Consider the following 19,011-nt stretch of genomic DNA (forward strand, 5'->3'; position numbering starts at 1 on the left):
TGAATGTTCACACACTTTGTTTAATGCACAAAGTTATAAAAAAATATTGGCTAAAATGACCTTCAGGCTGTGTGTATAAGGTGTATATGAAACATAAATGCATTCTGTGCTTAGACTTAGGTCCCATCACCATGATATCTCATTATGGTATGCAATTATTCCAAAATACGGAAAAATCCCATATCCAAAATATCTCTGTCCCAAGCATTTTGGATAAGGGATACTCAACCTGTATATTCAAATGTTGGGTGTCTGGTTTTTCCTGTCTATTAGATAGGAAAAAACAGGCACCTAACTGACTTTTCAAACAATTGAGACTTTTGAGTGTTCATTTGAGACTTTGGAAAACTAACTGGTTTGCAATGATCTCACTCCTTTTAGAATTGACAGTGGGCCTAATTCAGACCTGATCGTAGCCGATCAGGGCTAGTCCACCCCGCATGTCATGCCTGCCCCCCTTCCCCGCAGAAGTACAAAAGCATTGCATAGCGGCGATGCTTTTGCACTTCAGGAATAGCACCCGGCCAGCGCAGCATTTGCATGCTGGCCGGGAGCTACTCGTCGCTTTTGCGTGCTGGCCGGGAGCTACTCGTCGCTGCCTGGGTTGCAGCGGCTGCGTGTGACATCATGCAGCCGCTGCAGCCTGCCCCCCGCACGGTCCGGCCACTCCTGCGTTGGCCGGACTGCGGCCACAAAATGGCGGCCAAACGCCGCTGTGCCTCCGCCTCCTGCCCAGCGCACTTCTGACCTGCGGCGCATGTGCACTTCAAACCTAATCGCCACGCTGCAATGAACGGCAGCGTGCAATCAGGTCAGAATGACCCCCAGTGTCCAATATCTTTCAAACACTGATGAAGTGGTATATTTCTCTATCGTCCTAGTGGATGCTGGGGTTCCTGAAAGGACCATGGGGAATAGCGGCTCCGCAGGAGACAGGGCACAAAAAGTAAAGCTTTTCCAGATCAGGTGGTGTGCACTGGCTCCTCCCCCTATGACCCTCCTCCAGACTCCAGTTAGATTTTTGTGCCCGGCCGAGAAGGGTGCAATTCTAGGTGGCTCTCATAAAGAGCTGCTTAGAGAAAGTTTAGCTAGGTTTTTTATTTTACAGTGATTCCTGCTGGCAACAGGATCACTGCAACGAGGGACAGAGGGGAGAAGAAGTGAACTCACCTGCGTGCAGGATGGATTGGCTTCTTGTCTACTGGACATCAGCTCCAGAGGGACGATCACAGGTACAGCCTGGATGGTCACCGGAGCCGCGCCGCCGGCCCCCTTGCAGATGCTGAAGTAAGAAGAGGTCCAGAATCGGCGGCTGAAGACTCCTGCAGTCTTCTAAAGGTAGCGCACAGCACTGCAGCTGTGCGCCATTTTCCTCTCAGCACACTTCACACGCAGTCACTGAGGGTGCAGGGCGCTGGGGGGGGGGGCGCCCTGGGAGGCAAATGAAAACCTATTAAAAGGCTAAAAATACCTCACATATAGCCCCCAGAGGCTATATGGAGATATTTAACCCCTGCCTGGATTCACAAAATAGCGGGAGACGAGCCCGCCGGAAAAGGGGCGGGGCCTATCTCCTCAGCACACAGCGCCATTTCCTCTCACAGCTCCGCTGGTCAGGACGGCTCCCAGGTCTCTCCCCTGCACTGCACTACAGAAACAGGGTAAAACAGAGAGGGGGGGCAAAATTAATGGCAATATTTTGATATATATAAAGCAGCTATAAGGGAGCACTTATTATAAGGCTATCCCTGTCATATATAGCGCTTTTTTGGTGTGTGCTGGCAGACTCTCCCTCTGTCTCCCCAAAGGGCTAGTGGGTCCTGTCTTCGTGTAGAGCATTCCCTGTGTGTCTGCTGTGTGTCGGTACGTGTGTGTCGACATGTATGAGGACGATATTGGTGTGGAGGCGGAGCAATTGCCAAATATGGGGATGTCACCTCCTAGGGGGTCGACACCAGAATGGATGCCTTTATTTGTGGAATTACGGGATAGCGTCAACTCGCTTAAGCAGTCGTTTGACGACATGAGGCGGCCGGACAATCAATTAGTGCCTGTCCAGGCGCCTCAAACACCGTCAGGGGCTGTGAAACGCCCCTTGCCTCAGTCGGTCGACACAGACCCAGACACAGGCACTGATTCCAGTGGTGACGGTGACGAATCAACCGTATTTTCCTGTAGGGCCACACGTTATATGATTTTGGCAATGAAGGAGGCGTTACATTTAGCTGATACTACAGGTACCACTAAACAGGGTATTATGTGGGGTGTGAAAAAACTACCTATAGTTTTTCCTGAATCAGAAGAATTAAATGACGTGTGTGATGAAGCGTGGGTTGCCCCTGATAAAAAGCTGATAATTTCAAAGAAATTATTGGCATTATACCCTTTCCCGCCAGAGCGCTGGGAAACACCTCCTAGGGTGGACAAGGCGCTAACACGCTTATCTAAACAAGTGGCGTTACCCTCTCCTGAGACGGCCGCACTTAAAGATCCATCAGATAGGAGGATGGAAAATATCCAAAAAAGTATATACACACATGCAGGTGTTATACTACGACCAGCTATAGCGACTGCCTGGATGTGCAGTGCTGGGGTAGTTTGGTCAGAGTCCCTGATTGAAAATATTGATACCCTGGACAGGGACAATATTTTACTGTCGTTAGAACAAATAAAGGATGCATTTCTTTATATGCGTGATGCACAGAGGGATATCTGCACACTGGCATCACGGGTAAGTGCTATGTCCATTTCGGCCAGAAGAGCTTTATGGACGCGACAGTGGACAGGCGATGCGGATTCAAAACGGCATATGGAAGTTTTGCCGTATAAAGGGGAGGAGTTATTTGGAGTCGGTCTATCAGATTTGGTGGCCACGGCTACAGCCGGGAAATCCACCTTTCTACCTCAAGTCACTCCCCAACAGAAAAAGGCACCGACTTTTCAACCGCATCCCTTTCGTTCCTTTAAAAATAAGAGAGCAAAGGGCTATTCATATCTGCCACGAGGCAGAGGTCGAGGGAAGAGACAGCAACAGGCAGCTCCTTCCCAGGAAAAGAAGCCCTCCCCGGCTTCTACAAAAGCCTCAGCATGACGCTGGGGCTTCTCAAGCGGACTCGGGGACGGTGGGCGGTCGTCTCAAAAATTACAGCGCGCAGTGGGCTCACTCGCAGGTAGATACCTGGATCCTGCAGATAATATCTCAGGGGTACAGGTTGGAATTAGAGACAGATCCACCTCGCCGTTTCCTGAAGTTTGCTTTACCAACGTCCCCCTCCGAAAGGGAGACGGTTTTGGAAGCCATTCACAAGCTGTACTCTCAGCAGGTGATAGTCAAGGTACCTCTTCTACAACAAGGGAAGGGGTATTATTCCACTCTATTTGTGGTACCGAAGCCGGATGGCTCGGTAAGGCCTATTCTAAATCTGAAGTCCTTGAACCTGTACATAAAGAAGTTCAAGTTCAAGATGGAGTCACTCAGAGCAGTGATAGCGAACCTGGAAGAAGGGGACTTTATGGTATCCTTGGACATCAAGGATGCGTATCTCCACGTTCCAATTTACCCCTCACACCAGGGGTACCTCAGGTTCGTTGTACAAAACTGTCACTATCAGTTTCAGACGCTGCCGTTTGGTTTGTCCACGGCACCTCGGGTCTTTACAAAGGTAATGGCCGAGATGATGATTCTTCTTCGAAGAAAAGGCGTATTAATTATCCCATACTTGGACGATCTCCTAATAAGGGCAAGGTCCAGAGAACAGCTAGAGATGGGATTAGCACTATCTCAAGAGGTGCTAAAGCAGCACGGGTGGATTCTGAATATTCCAAAATCCAAATTAATGCCGACAACTCGTCTGCTGTTCCTAGGGATGATTCTGGACACGGTTCAGAAAAAGGTTTTTCTTCCCGAGGAAAAAGCCAAGGAGTTATCCGACCTGGTCAGTAACCTCCTAAAACCAGGAAAGGTGTCTGTACATCAATGCACAAGAGTCCTGGGAAAAATGGTGGCTTCTTACGAAGCAATTCCATTCGGCAGATTCCATGCAAGAATTTTCCAAAGGGATCTGTTGGACAAATGGTCAGGGTCGCATCTTCAGATGCACCTGCGGATAACCCTGTCTCCAAGGACAAGGGTATCTCTTCTGTGGTGGTTGCAGAGGGCTCATCTATTGGAGGGCCGCAGATTCGGCATACAGGATTGGATCCTGGTGACCACGGACGCCAGCCTGAGAGGCTGGGGAGCAGTCACACAAGGAAGAAACTTCCAGGGAGTGTGGTCGAGCCTGGAAAAGTCTCTTCACATAAACATTCTGGAACTAAGAGCAATCTACAATGCTCTAAGCCAGGCGGAACCTCTGCTTCAAGGAAGACCGGTGTTGATCCAGTCGGACAACATCACGGCAGTCGCCCATGTAAACAGACAGGGCGGCACAAGAAGCAGGAGTGCAATGGCAGAAGCTGCCAGGATCCTTCGCTGGGCGGAGAATCACGTGATAGCACTGTCAGCAGTGTTTATCCCGGGCGTGGACAACTGGGAAGCAGACTTTCTCAGCAGACACGATCTTCACCCGGGAGAGTGGGGACTTCATCCAGAAGTTTTCCACATGATAATAAACCGTTGGGAAAGACCAATGGTGGACATGATGGCGTCTCGCCTCAACAAAAAACTGGACAGGTATTGCGCCAGGTCAAGAGATCCGCAGGCAATAGCTGTGGACGCGCTGGTAACACCTTGGGTGTACCAGTCGGTGTATGTGTTTCCTCCTCTGCCTCTCATACCAAAGGTATTGAGAATCATACGGCAAAGCGGAGTAAGAAGGAAAAGGCATTCCAGAAGAAGTCATTCCTACCTTGATTAAGGCAAGAAAGGAAGTCACCGCGAAGCATTATCACCGCATTTGGCGGAAATATGTTGCGTGGTGCGAGGATCGGAGTGCTCCGACGGAGAAATTTCAACTGGGTCGTTTCCTACATTTCCTGCAATCAGGATTGTCTATGGGTCTCAAATTGGGATCTATTAAGGTTCAAATTTCGGCCCTGTCAATATTCTTCCAAAAAGAATTGGCCTCAGTCCCTGAGGTCCAGACTTTTGTCAAAGGAGTACTGCATATACAGCCTCCTGTGGTGCCTCCGGTGGCACCGTGGGATCTAAATGTAGTTTTAGATTTCCTCAAATCCCATTGGTTTGAACCACTAAAAAATGTGGATTTGAAATATCTCACATGGAAAGTGACTATGTTACTGGCCCTGGCTTCCGCCAGGAGAGTATCTGAACTGGCGGCTTTATCTTATAAAGGCCCTTATTTAATTTTCCATTCGGATAGGGCAGAGCTGCGGACGCGTCCGCATTTTCTCCCTAAGGTGGTATCAGCGTTTCACCTGAACCAGCCTATTGTAGTGCCTGCGGCTACAAGCGACTTGGAGGACTCCAAGTTGTTGGACGTTGTCAGAGCTTTAAAAATATACATTTCAAGGACGGCTGGAGTCAGAAAATCTGACTCGCTGTTTATACTGTATGCACCCAACAAGTTGGGTGCGCCTGCTTCTAAGCAGTCGATTGCTCGTTGGATTTGTAACACAATTCAACTTGCACATTCTGTGGCAGGCCTGCCACAGCCTAAATCTGTTAAGGCCCATTCCACAAGGAAGGTGGGCTCATCTTGGGCGGCTGCCCGAGGGGTCTCGGCATTACAACTCTGCCGAGCAGCTACGTGGTCAGGGGAGAACACGTTTGTAAAATTCTACAAATTTGATACCCTGGCAAAAGAGGACCTGGAGTTCTCTCATTCGGTGCTGCAGAGTCATCCGCACTCTCCCGCCCGTTTGGGAGCTTTGGTATAATCCCCATGGTCCTTTCAGGAACCCCAGCATCCACTAGGACGATAGAGAAAATAAGAATTTACTTACCGATAATTCTATTTCTCGGAGTCCGTAGTGGATGCTGGGCGCCCATCCCAAGTGCGGATTATCTGCAATACTTGTACATAGTTATTGTTAACTAATTCGGGTTATTGTTTAGGGAGCCATCTTTCAGAGGCTCCTCTGTTATCATACTGTTAACTGGGTTTAGATCACAAGTTGTACGGTGTGATTGGTGTGGCTGGTATGAGTCTTACCCGGGATTCAAAATCCTCCCTTATTGTGTACGCTCGTCCGGGCACAGTACCTAACTGGAGTCTGGAGGAGGGTCATAGGGGGAGGAGCCAGTGCACACCACCTGATCTGGAAAAGCTTTACTTTTTGTGCCCTGTCTCCTGCGGAGCCGCTATTCCCCATGGTCCTTTCAGGAACCCCAGCATCCACTACGGACTCCGAGAAATAGAATTATCGGTAAGTAAATTCTTATTTTATACTGCATCAGCTATGCATTAGTAGGCCACTGGCTAGCCTGCTAGGAAATAAGGATGTACTGTAGTGCTGCATTCTCTAATACAGGTTGAGTATCCCTTATCCAAAATGCTTGGGACCAGGAGTATTTTGGATAACGGATTATTCCGTATTTTGGAATAATTGCATACTATAATGAGATATCATGGTGATGGGACCCAAATCTAAGCACAGAATGCATTTTTCTCTAACGTCCTAGTGGATGCTGGGGACTCCGTCAGGACCATGGGGAATAGCGGCTCCGCAGGAGACAGGGCACAAAAGCAAGCTTTTAGGATCACATGGTGTGTACTGGCTCCTCCCCCTATGACCCTCCTCCAAGCCTCAGTTAGGTTTTTGTGCCCGTCCGAGCAGGGTGCAATCTAGGTGGCTCTCTTAAAGAGTTGCTTAGAAAAAGTTTTTAGGTTCTTTATTTTCAGTGAGTCCTGCTGGCAACAGGCTCACTGCATCGAGGGACTTAGGGGAGAGAAGTGAACTCACCTGCGTGCAGGATGGATTGGCTTCTTAGGCTACTGGACACCATTAGCTCCAGAGGGAGTCGGAACACAGGTCTCGCCCTGGGGTTCGTCCCGGAGCCGCGCCGCCGACCCCCCTTGCAGATGCTGAAGATTGAAGAGGTCCGGAACCAGGCGGCAGAAGACTTTCAGTCTTCATCAGGTAGCGCACAGCACTGCAGCTGTGCGCCATTGTTGTCAGCACACTTCACACAGCAGTCACGGAGGGTGCAGGGCGCGGGGGGGGCGCCCTGGGCAGCAATGTATAATACCTGTATGGCGAAAAATACATCACATATAGCCCTTGAGGCTATATGGATGTATTTAACCCCTGCCAGATATCACAAACTCCGGAGAAGAAGCCCGCCGAAAAGGGGGCGGGGCCTATTCTCCTCAGCACACAGCGCCATTTTCCCTCACAGAAATGCTGGTGGGAAGGCTCCCATGCTCTCCCCTGCACTGCACTACAGAAACAGGGTTAAAACAGAGAGGGGGGGCACTGATTTGGCGATATGAATATATATTAAATGCTATAAGGGAGGAACACTTATATAAAGGTTGTCCCTGTATAATTATAGCGTTTTGGTGTGTGCTGGCAAACTCTCCCTCTGTCTCCCCAAAGGGCTAGTGGGTCCTGTCCTCTATCAGAGCATTCCCTATGTGTGTGCTGTATGTCGGTACGTGTGTGTCGACATGTATGAGGAAAATGTTGGTGAGGAGGCGGAGCAAATTGCCTGTAATGGTGATGTCACTCTCTAGGGAGTCGACACCGGAATGGATGGCTTATTTATGGAATTACGTGATAATGTCAACACGCTGCAAGCCGGTTGACGACATGAGACGGCCGGCGAACAAATTAGTACCTGTCCAGGCGTCTAAAACACCGTCAGGGGCTGTAAAACGCCCATTTACCTCAGTCGGTCGACACAGACCCAGACACGGACACTGATTTCAGTGTCGACGGTGAAGAAACAAACGTATTTTCCTTTAGGGCCACACGTTAAGGGCAATGAAGGAGGTGTTACATATTTCTGATACTACAAGTACCACAAAAAAGGGTATGATGTGGGATGTGAAAAAACTACCTGTAGTTTTTCCTGAATCAGATAAATTAAATGAAGTGTGTGATGATGCGTGGGTTTCCCCCGATAGAAAATTATTGGCGGTATACCCTTTCCCGCCAGAAGTTAGGGCGCGTTGGGAAACACCCCTTAGGGTGGATAAGGCGCTCACATGCTTATCAGAACAAGTGGCGGTACCATCTACAGATAGGGCCGTACTTAAGGAGCCAGCTGATAGGAGGCTGGAAAATATCCTAAAAAGTATACACACACATGCTGGTGTTATACTGCGACCAGCGATCGCCTCAGCCTGGATGTGCAGAGCTGAGGTGGCTGGGTCGGATTCCCTGACTAAAAATATTGATACCCTTGACAGGGACAGTATTTTATTGACTATAGAGCATTTAAAGGATGCATTTCTATATATGCGAGATGCGCAGAGGGATATTTGCACTCTGGCATCAAGAGTAAATGCAATGTCCATATCTGCAAGAAGATGTTTATGGACACGACAGTGGTCAGGTGATGCAGATTCCAAACGGCACAAAGATGTATTGCCGTATAAAGGGGAGGAGTTATTTGGGGTCGGTCCATGGGACCTGGTGGCCACGGCAACTGCTGGAAAATCCACCGTTTTTTACCCTAAGTCACATCTCTGCAGAAAAAGACACCGTCTTTTCAGCCTCAGTCCTTTCGTCCCTATAAGAGTCATATCTGCCCAGGGATAGAGGAAAGGGAAGAAGACTGCAGCAGGCAGCCCATTCCCAGGAACAGAAGCCCTCCAACGCTTCTACCAAGTTCTCAGCATGACGCTGGGACAGTACAGGACCCCTGGATCCTACAAGTAGTATCCAAGGGGTACAGATTGGAATGTCGAGACGTTTCCCCCTCGCAGGTTCCTGTAGTCTGCTGTACCAATGTCTCCCTCCGACAGGGAGGCAGTATTGAAAACAATTCACAAGCTGTATTCCCAGCAGGTGATAATCACAGTACCCCTCCTACAACAAGGAAAGGGGTATTATTCCACACTATATGGTGGTACTGAAGCCAGAAGGCTAGGTGAGACCTATTCTAAATCTGAAATATTTGAACACTTACAAAAGTTCAAATCCAGATGGAGTCACTCAGAGCAGTGATAGCGAAGGGAAGAAGGGGACTATATGGTGTCCCTGGACATCAGGGATGCTTACCTCCATGTCCCAAAATTTGCCTTTTCTCACCGAGGGTACCTCAGGTTTGTGGTACAGAACTGTCACTATCAGTTTCAGACGATGCCGTTGGATTGTCCAAGGCACCCCGGGTCCTTACCAAGGTAATGACCGAAATGAGGATTCGTCTTCAAAGAAAATGGACGACCTCCTGATAAGAACAAGGTCCAGAGAACAGTTGGAGGTCGGAGTAGCACTATCTCAAGTAGTTCTACGATAACACGGGTGGATTCTAAATATTCCAAAACCGCAGTTGTTCCGACGACACGTCTGCTGGTCCTAGGGATGATTCTGGACACAGTCCAGAAAAAGGTGTTTCTCCCAGAGGAGAAAGCCAGGGAGTTATCCGAGCTAATCGGGATCCTCCTAAAACCAGGAAAAGTGTCAGTGCATCATTGCACAAGAGTCCTGGTAAAAATGGTGGCTTATTACGAAGCGATTCCATTCGGCAGATTTCACGCAAGAACTCTTCAGTGGGATCTGATGGACAAATGGTCCGGATCGCATCTTCAGATGCATCAGCGGATAACCCTATATCCAAGGACAAGGGTGTCTCTCCTGTGGTGATTACAGAGTGCTCATTTCTAGAGGGCCGCAGATTCGGCATTCAGGATTGGATGCTGGTGACCACGGAGGCCAGCCTGAGAGGCTGGAGAGCAGTCACACAGGGAAAAAATTTCCAGGGAGTGTGATCAAGTCTGGAGAATTCTCTCCACATAAATATACTGGCGCTAAGAGCAAATTTATAATGCTCTAAACTTAGCAAGACCTCTGCTTCAAGGTCAGCCGGTATTGATCCAGTGGGATAACATCACGGCAGTCGCCCACGTAAACAGAAAGGGCGGCACAAGAAGCAGGGGGCAGTGGCAAAACTGCAAGGATTTTTCGCTAGGCGGAAAATCATGTGATAGCACTGTCAGCAGTGTTCATTCCGGGAGTGGACGACTGGGAAGCAGACTTCCTCAGCAGGCACGACCTCCACCCGAGAGAGTGGGAACTTCATCGGGAAGTTTTCCGCATGATTGTGAACCGTTGGGAAAGACCAAAGGTGGACATGATGGCGTCCCGCCCGAACAAAAAACGGGACAGGTATTGCGCCAGGTCACGAGACCTTCAGGCGATAGCTGTGGATGTCCTGGTAACACCGTGGGTGTTACAGTCGGTGTATGTGTTCCCTCCTCTGTTTCTCATAACCAAGGTATTGAGAATTATAAGACGTAGAGGAGTAAGAACTATACTCGTGGCTCCGGATTGGCCAAGAGGGACTTGGTACCCGGAACTTCAAGAGATGCTCACAGAGGACTAATGGCCTCGGGAGCTAAGAAGGGACTTGCTTCAGCAAGTACCATGTCTGTTCCAAGACTTACCGCGGCTGCGTTTGACGGCATGGCAGTTGAACGCCGGATCCTAAGGGAAAAGGCATTCCGGAAGAGGTCATACCTACCCTGGTCAAAGCCAGGAAGGAGGTGACCGCACAACGTTATCACCACATGTGGTGAAAATATGTTGCGTGAGTGAGGCCAGGAAGGCCCCACGAAGAAATTTCAACTAGGTCGATTTCTGCACTTCCTGCAAACAGGAGTGTCTATGAGCCTCAAATTGGGGTCCATTAAGGTTCAAGTTTCGGCCCTGTAGATTTTCTTCCAGAAAAAATTGGCTTCAGTTCCTGAAGTCCAGACATTTGTCAAGGGAGTATTGCATATACAGCCCTTTTTTGTGCCTCCAGTGGCACCGTGGGATCTCAACGTAGTGTTGGGATTCCTCAAATCATATTGGTTTGAACCGCTCAAATCTGTGGATTTGAAATATCTCACATGGAAAGTTACCATGCTGTTGGCCCTGGCCTCGGCCAGGCGAGTGTCAGAATTGGCGGCTTTGTCTTACAGAAGCCCATATTTGATTTTCCATTCGGACAGGGCAGAACTGCGGACTCGTCCCCAGTTTCTTCCTAAGGTGGTGTCAGCGTTCACCTGAAACAACCTATTGTGGTGCCTGCGGCTACTAGGGACTTGGAGGACTCCAGGTTGCTAGACGTTGTCAGGGCCCTGAAAATAAATATATATATATATATATATATATATATATATAATTCCAGGACGGCTGGAGTCAGAAAGTCTGACTTGCTGTTTATATTGTATGCACCCAAAAAGCTGGGTGCTCCTGCTTCTAAGCAGACTATTGCTCGTTGGATTTGTAGTACAATTCAGCTTGCACATTCTGTGGCTGGCCTGCCACAGCCAAAATCTGTAAATGCCCATTCCACAAGGAAGGTGGGCTCATCTTGGGCGGCTGCCCGAGGGGTCTCGGCTTTACAACTTTGCCGAGCAGCTACGTGGTCAGGGGGGAACACGTTTGTAAAATTCTACAAATTTGATACCCTGGCTGAGGAGGACCTGGAGTTCTCTCATTCGGTGCTGCAGAGTCATCCGCACTCTCCCGCCCGTTTGGGAGCTTTGGTATAATCCCCATGGTCCTGACGGAGTCCTCAGCATCCACTAGGACGTTATAGAAAATAAGAATTTACTTACCGATAATTCTATTTCTCATAGTCCGTAGTGGATGCTGGGCGCCCATCCCAAGTGCGGATTGTCTGCAATACTTGTACATAGTTATTGTTACAAAAATCGGGTTATTATTGTTGTGAGCCATCTTTTTTTAGAGGCTACTTCTGTGTTATCATACTGTTAACTGGGTTCAGATCACAAGTTGTACGGTGTGATTGGTGTGGCTGGTATGAGTCTTACCCGGGATTCAAGATCCTTCCTTATTGTGTACGCTCGTCCGGGCACAGTACCTAACTGAGGCTTGGAGGAGGGTCATAGGGGGAGGAGCCAGTACACACCATGTGATCCTAAAAGCTTGCTTTTGTGCCCTGTCTCCTGCGGAGCCGCTATTCCCCATGGTCCTGACGGAGTCCCCAGCATCCACTACGGTCTATGAGAAATAGAATTATCGGTAAGTAATTTCTTATTATGTTACATATACACCTTATACACACAGCCTGAAGGTCATTTTAGCCAATATTTTTAATAACTTTGTGTATTAAACAAAGTGTGTGTACATTGAGCCATCAGAAAACAAAAGTTTCACTATTTCACTATCACTCAAAAAATTCTGTATTTTGTAATATTTCGTATTTGGATATGGGATACTCAACCTGTAACACATTTCATCAGCAAAAATGGGTGTATGGAAGGTCGACCACTGTTGGTCGACAGTAACTAGGTCGATAGGGTTTGTAGGTCGACATGGTCTATGTCAAAAGGTTGACATGAGTTTTTTAATGTTTTTTTTGTGTAGTTTTCTCCGTACAGTGACCGGGAACCCCAATTAGTGCACTGTGTCCCCTCGCATGGCTCGCGCTCCGCTACCGCTGCACTCGGCACGGGTTACTATTCCTATTGGATCGTTAAGTATGAAAAAGTTTTAAAAAAAGAACAAAATTGTGATAAACTCACGTCGACCTAGAGACCCTGTCGACCTAGTTACTGTCGACCAATAGTGGTCGACCTAATTACTGTCGACCTAGAGACCGGATCCCATAAATTATGTGCCACTTAAAAACTGATCATGAGAACATTACGTTGTTATCATGTCTTATTGCTGTTTATTTGGTCAGTATGCCATATAGGAATGGGATGGGGGATCCACTATTATTCTTATCCCTATGTGCAGGAGCCATTCAACCTAGGGTCCCAGTCCTAAGGGTACATATAATGTAATAGGTATTGGTTTATGAATGCTATCAGATGCTGATGTAATGTTTAAATTAGAGTAGAAGTCTGGAGACAAAACATGCAGAAATAAAGTTAATACATTACTGTTTCTTGGCAGCATAAATGTAAAAAAAACCTGTTCCAAATAAGATACAGGTGTTACTGTTGTTCAGAATATGCATGGGCGGTGTAATGGATAACATTACTGCCTCACAGCACTGAAATCATGGGCTCGATTCCCACCGTGGCCCCTAGCAGTGTGGAGTTTGTATATTTTCAGTGAACTTGCATGGGTTTCCTCCAGGTACTCCGATTTCCCCTCACACGCTAAAAATATACTGCTTGGTTAATTTGCTCCCAACAAAGTTTACCCTAGCATTAATGTGTGTTGATGTACACGTAGGAAATATAGATTGTAAACTCTACTAGGGCAGGGACTGATGTGATTGGCCAAATATTATCTGTAAATTGTGGAATATGTGTGCGCTATATAAATAACTGGTAGCAGTAATAATAATTGTCACAACATGCCAGCCAATTTCCCAGATACCTCAATCATAAAATTGCCACCAGTGACTTATGGTTACCTCAGCACGTGTGGTTAATGAAAACAGGATTTTAATACCTACCGGTAAATCCTTTTCTCCTAGTCCGTAGAGGATGCTGGGGTCCACTTCATGACCATGGGGTATAGACGGTTCCGCAGGAGCCATGGGCACTTTAAGACTTTTCAAGGGTGTGAACTGGCTCCTCCCTCTATGCCCCTCCTCCAGACCTCAGTTATAGGAACCGTGCCCAGGGAGACGGACATTTCGAGGAAAGGATATACTGTAATACTAATGGTGAGAATCATACCAGCTCACACCTCAACCATGCTGCACAACATGGCATTCAACAGAACTCACGCCGACAAGCATAAACCATTACAGCAACATGCTGAAAACTAATATAACACAACTTGTGTAACTCTAATAAACAAAAAACTGCAGGTAAAGTACGCACTGGGTCGGGCGCCCAGCATCCTCTACGGACTAGGAGAAAATGATTTACCGGTAGGTATTAAAATCCTGTTTTCTCATATGTCCTAGAGGATGCTGGGGTCCACTTCATGACCATGGGGTTTATACCAAAGCTCCAGTACGGGCAGGAGAGTGCGGATGCCCTGCAGCACCGATTGACCAAACTTGAGGTCCTCATCGGCCAAGGTGTCAAACTTGTGCTTGACCCTGACCAAGTAGCTGCTCGGCAAAGTTGTAATGCCGAGACCCCCCGGGCAGCCGCCCAGGATGAGCCCACCTTCCTAGTAGAATGGGCCTTCACCAACATCGGAAACGGCAATCCAGCCGTAGAATGAGCGTGCTGAATCGTACCTCTGATCCAGTGCGCAATAGTCTGCTTGGAAGCAGGAAACCCAATCTTGTTGGGAGCATACAGGACAAACAGAGCCTCTGTTTTCCGTATCCGAGCTGTTCTAGCGACATAAATCTTCAAAGCCCTAACCACATCTAGAGACTTTGACGCAGATAAGGTGACAAAAAGGGGACGACCGGGCACAGGTCAAAGTATAGGTAATAAGTGAAAAACCAAAGATGGACGATTTATAATTTCTAGAGAGAGAATTTTATTAACTCTTTAAATTATAGTCCTTTTTGGCGGTGCGCCCAGAGCTAGGAAGTACTAGTACTTGCAAAGGGAGAAAAAGAAAGCTCTTGTGTGGGCGCACTCTTAATTCGATCTAGGAGTTAGATAGAGATGTTCCAGAGTGTCACGGTTATAGGAGAGACTGCTGCCAGCAAATGACTCCGTGAGAAGGTCCCCTGTGGTGGTCCTGTGGAAAACGCGTTTCACCCGTTAGAGATGTTCCAGGAAGTGAACAAGCCCTATCTAACCGCACAATGGACTGTATCGTAAGCCTGCACCCGCAGGGTGAATGTATCTAAGCGACAGTATAGTACAATACGCCTTACTGACACATACTTACCTTCTAATGCATAATTATTGTGCGATACATCGTCTCTAAATTACTTGTATTATTGCAGGGTATAGTTACAAATTCTGTGTGCCAATATACTGTATATAACCTTGGGCAAAATACTTGTAATATACGTACAGAGATTATCACAAACTAATTTAGACATCCTATAAAGGGATAACATTCTCATTTTCATTTCTGCTAGTGTCTATCGGCTTTTGGCATATACCTAATATCCAACACATAGCTTGTCAGAGAATTATTGTTCCTGTGTCCGGGTTGTGCTTTCTTTCTAATCCTAAGTGACGGTTATACTTAGTGTCTCCGTATATGATCACGTATGATCTACATATTATTTAGGATTGGCCTAATGGTTTAAAATAATTATATAATCCTTGGTATAATTTTTTTCTGACTTTTACTTTTTTTTCCGTGGACTCTCATTCACGATTCAGGGCACACGGCACCCATTGAGTGGTGTTCGCTTGGCCGTGACTAACGTGGAAAGTAGATCCACATGTTATACTTCTCTTTTCTGGCATAACTTTGTTTCTTCAAAATTCCTATATAGGTGCACTCTCATTGGTACACAAATCACATATTCCTCTCTACTACCATACCACGCTGCAAATGCCCAATCTCGTCCGATCTTGGAAGCCAAACAGCGTTGGGCTGGGTTAGTATCGGGGGAGGAGACCTCCTGTGAATACCCGATGTTGTAGAGTATGAATTATTTTTCTCTATGAGAAAAGTGATACCAACAGCAGCATCACCATTTTTTCTTCCTTCATATCTTCCGTCTGTTGATTATCAATTCAGTACCAGGCCATGAAGATAATAATTAATTAATTATTCAATTGTTTATTATTTCATACGTGTCTTTAGGAACAGACGTTTAACCAGCAAAGTGTATAGTATTGACCCAGTAAATGGTCTCTTATAAATGCACAAAAGATTACCCTGACTTCCTCTTGGTCCCATTAATACAGAATTTCTGTACTGGTCAGGAGAAACAGGTGTCAGACAATCAAGTGTCTCCCACCCTTCTAATCACTCCCTGTGATTAACAGACCAGAACATTTTAAAATTTTTCATAACAATTTTCTTTCTCAGTCACGGTTGGATCATATACGTGGGTAACTATATTAATTTTTAACTTTGAACAATAAATAGATGTTTTAACACTATTCCTTATATATCCTAGGAATTCTCCTAGATCGAATTACGAGTGCGCCCACACAAGAGCTTTCTTTTTCTCCCTTTGCAAGACGCAGATAAGGTGTCAGTAGCCACTGGCACCACAATAGGTTGGTTTATGTGGAAAGACAAAACCACCTTTGGAAGAAAATGTTGGCGAGTTCTCAACTCCGCTCTATCTTCATTTAAGATCAGGTAAGGACTCTTGTGAGACAAGGCCCCCAACTCAGACACCCGCCTTGCGGATGCCAAGGCCAAAAGCATCACCACTTTCCAAGTGAGAAACTTCAACTCTATTTCCTGTAGAGGTTCAAACCAATCCGATTGAAGGAAATGCAACACCACATTAAGGTCCCATGGTGCCACTGGAGGCACAAATGGAGGCTGGATGTGCAGAACCCCTTTCACGAAGGTCTGAACTTCAGGAAGAGAGGCCAATTGTTTTTGGAAGAAAACCGATAAGGCCGAAATCTGGACCTTAATTGACTCCAATCTAAGGCCCACATCCACACCAGCCTGCAGAAAATGTCCCAACTCAAACTCTTCCGTAGGAGCCTTCTTGGATTCACACCAAGACACACATATTTTCTCCAAATACTGTGGTAATGTTTAGACGTTACTCCTTTCCTGGCCTGAATAAGAGTGGGGATGACTTCCTTGGGAATACCCTTTCGGGCTAGGATCCGGCACTCAACAGCCATGCCATCAAACGTAGCCGCGGTAAGTCTTGATACACGCACGACCCCTGCTGTAGCAGGTCCTCTCGAAGAGGAAGAGGCCGAGGATCTTCTATGAGCAACTCCTGAAGATCTGGGTACCAAGCCCTCCTTGGCCAGTCTGGGGCAATGAATATTGTTTGAACTCTTGTTCTCATTATCTTGAGAACTTTTGGAATCAGCGGAAATGGAGGGAAGACATACACCGACCGGAATACCCTCTGGGCCACCAGTGCATCCACTGCTATTGCTTGAGGGTCTCTCGACCTGGAACAATATCTCTGAAGCTTCTTGTTGAGATGAGATGCCATCATGTCTACTTGAGGAACTCCCCAGAGACTTGTCACCTCTGTGAAGACTTCTTGGTGGAGGCCCCACTCTCCTGGATGGAGATCGTGTCTGCTGAGGAAGTCTGCTTCCCAGTTGTCCACTCCCGGAATGAAAATCGCCGACAGAGCTCTTACATGTCTTTCTGCCCAGAGGAGAATCCTTGACACCTCTGCCATTGCTGCTCTGCTTTTCGTTCCGCCTTGCCTGTTTATGTACGCTACTGCTGTTACATTGTCCGACTGGATCTGCACGGGATGATCTTGAAGAAGATGTACCGCTTGTAGAAAGCCGTTGTAAATGGCTCTCAATTCCAGCACGTTTATGTGAAGGCAGGCTTGACCATTTTCCTTGGAAGCTTTCCCCCTGAGTGACAGCTCCCCAGCCTCGGAGACTTGCATCCGTCGTTATTAGGACCCAGTCGTGAATCCCAAACCTGCGTCCCTCTAGTAGGTGAGAACTGTGTAGCCACCACAGGAGCGAAATCCTGGCTTTGGGGGACATGATTATTTTCCGGTGCATGTGTAGGTGGGATCCGGACCACTTGTCCAACAGGTCCCACTGGAATACTCTGGCATGAAATCGGCCAAACTGTATGGCCTCGTAGGCTGTTACCATTTTCCCCCAACAACCGAATGCATTGATGAATCGACGCGCTTGTTGGTTTCAATATTTGTGTCACAACTGAGGGCCTGAGCTGACGGGAGGCAGCCTCAGTTGTAGGGGCTGAGATGTACCGGAACCTGGGAGGTTGTATCAGACCCCTGGACATGTAAGTAACATGAATAATAACTGCCCGAAGGCGTGACCACGACAACTTAGATAAAAGTCAATGATGTTTATTATGACAACTCCGCATCACAGCAGCAATAAAAGAAAACGTAAAAGTCAGCAAAGAATAAATACAGTTCCTGAGTACTACAGCATGGCAGGAGCCACAGGGCACTGGTAGTGTGAGATAGTTCTTATGATCTTCTAGATGGAAAGTCCTTACCAGGCCCGGCTGTAGCAATGGAGATAACCCAGGATTATACCAGCTGGTGTTCCAGGAAGAGCTGGGTTGCTGAAGGTAAAACAGCTGCTGTGGATACTGGCTGGAACCAGACTGTTGTTAGCACGGAGTGGATACTGGCTGGAACCAGTTAAATAATAAATGAACTTTGGGAGCGATGAAATGTGAACTGAAATGTAGAACTTGAGAGCGGAGAAATAATAATTCCGGTGGAGAGTGGTAAAGTGTAGAAAGGACACCGGCCCTTTAAGGGAAGCTGTACTCTGCTGGAAGCTGAGGCTGGAAGCAGGTAGTGTTGTAGCTGGAAACAGATGAATCCACAATGGATTGGAGAGTCAGGCTACACCGCAGGTGGAATGCTGGTGCGGGTCTCTATGGTGGAAGTCTTGAGACAGGAGCTGGAACCTGGAAGACAATCATAGAAGAGAGACAAACAGGAACTAGGTTTGACAACCAAAGCACTGACGTCTTCCTTGCTCAGGTACAGCTTACTTATACCTGCAGCAAGGAAGGGGTTGGCTAGGCAATTATGCAAATCAACAACACAGACAGCAGATTGGTGGAAATGATCAGATGACAGAATCCAAGATGGCTGCGCCCATGCAGACACTTGGAGGGAAGTTTGGTTTGTAATCCATGTGGTCTGGGAAACAGTAATGGCGGCGCCGGCCACCGGAGACAGGAGACGCCAGGCTGATAGATGCACATTTAACCACGCGGGCACAGCGGAGGCCGCGGCTGATGAAAAGACCACTCTGTATGTGGAAACTCAGGAACAACGGAATCCGGTCCTGGAACGCTGAGCCCGCCTTAGGAGGCATCTGAAGGGTAAGTAATGGCGTCCAGATACCCGGATCGTGACAGCACCCCCCCCTTTAGGAGTGGCCCCAGGACACTTCTTAGGCTTTAAAGGAAACTTTGCGT

The 19,011-nt window shown here is 47.4% G+C and overlaps 1 protein-coding gene and 1 pseudogene across 2 annotated transcripts in view; both read left to right on the top strand.

Annotated features, from left to right (window-relative positions):
• The window catches only part of ACAD10 (acyl-CoA dehydrogenase family member 10), a 226,918-nt gene that overhangs the window by 598 nt on the left and 207,309 nt on the right, over positions 1–19,011 (top strand). The gene's annotated exons all lie outside the window — the stretch shown is intronic.
• Positions 15,442–15,560, top strand: LOC134944147 (5S ribosomal RNA; annotated as a pseudogene).

This window comes from Pseudophryne corroboree, chromosome 1 (genome assembly GCF_028390025.1).
Source record: "Pseudophryne corroboree isolate aPseCor3 chromosome 1, aPseCor3.hap2, whole genome shotgun sequence".
In the NCBI taxonomy this organism is placed as follows: Eukaryota; Metazoa; Chordata; class Amphibia; order Anura; family Myobatrachidae; genus Pseudophryne; species Pseudophryne corroboree.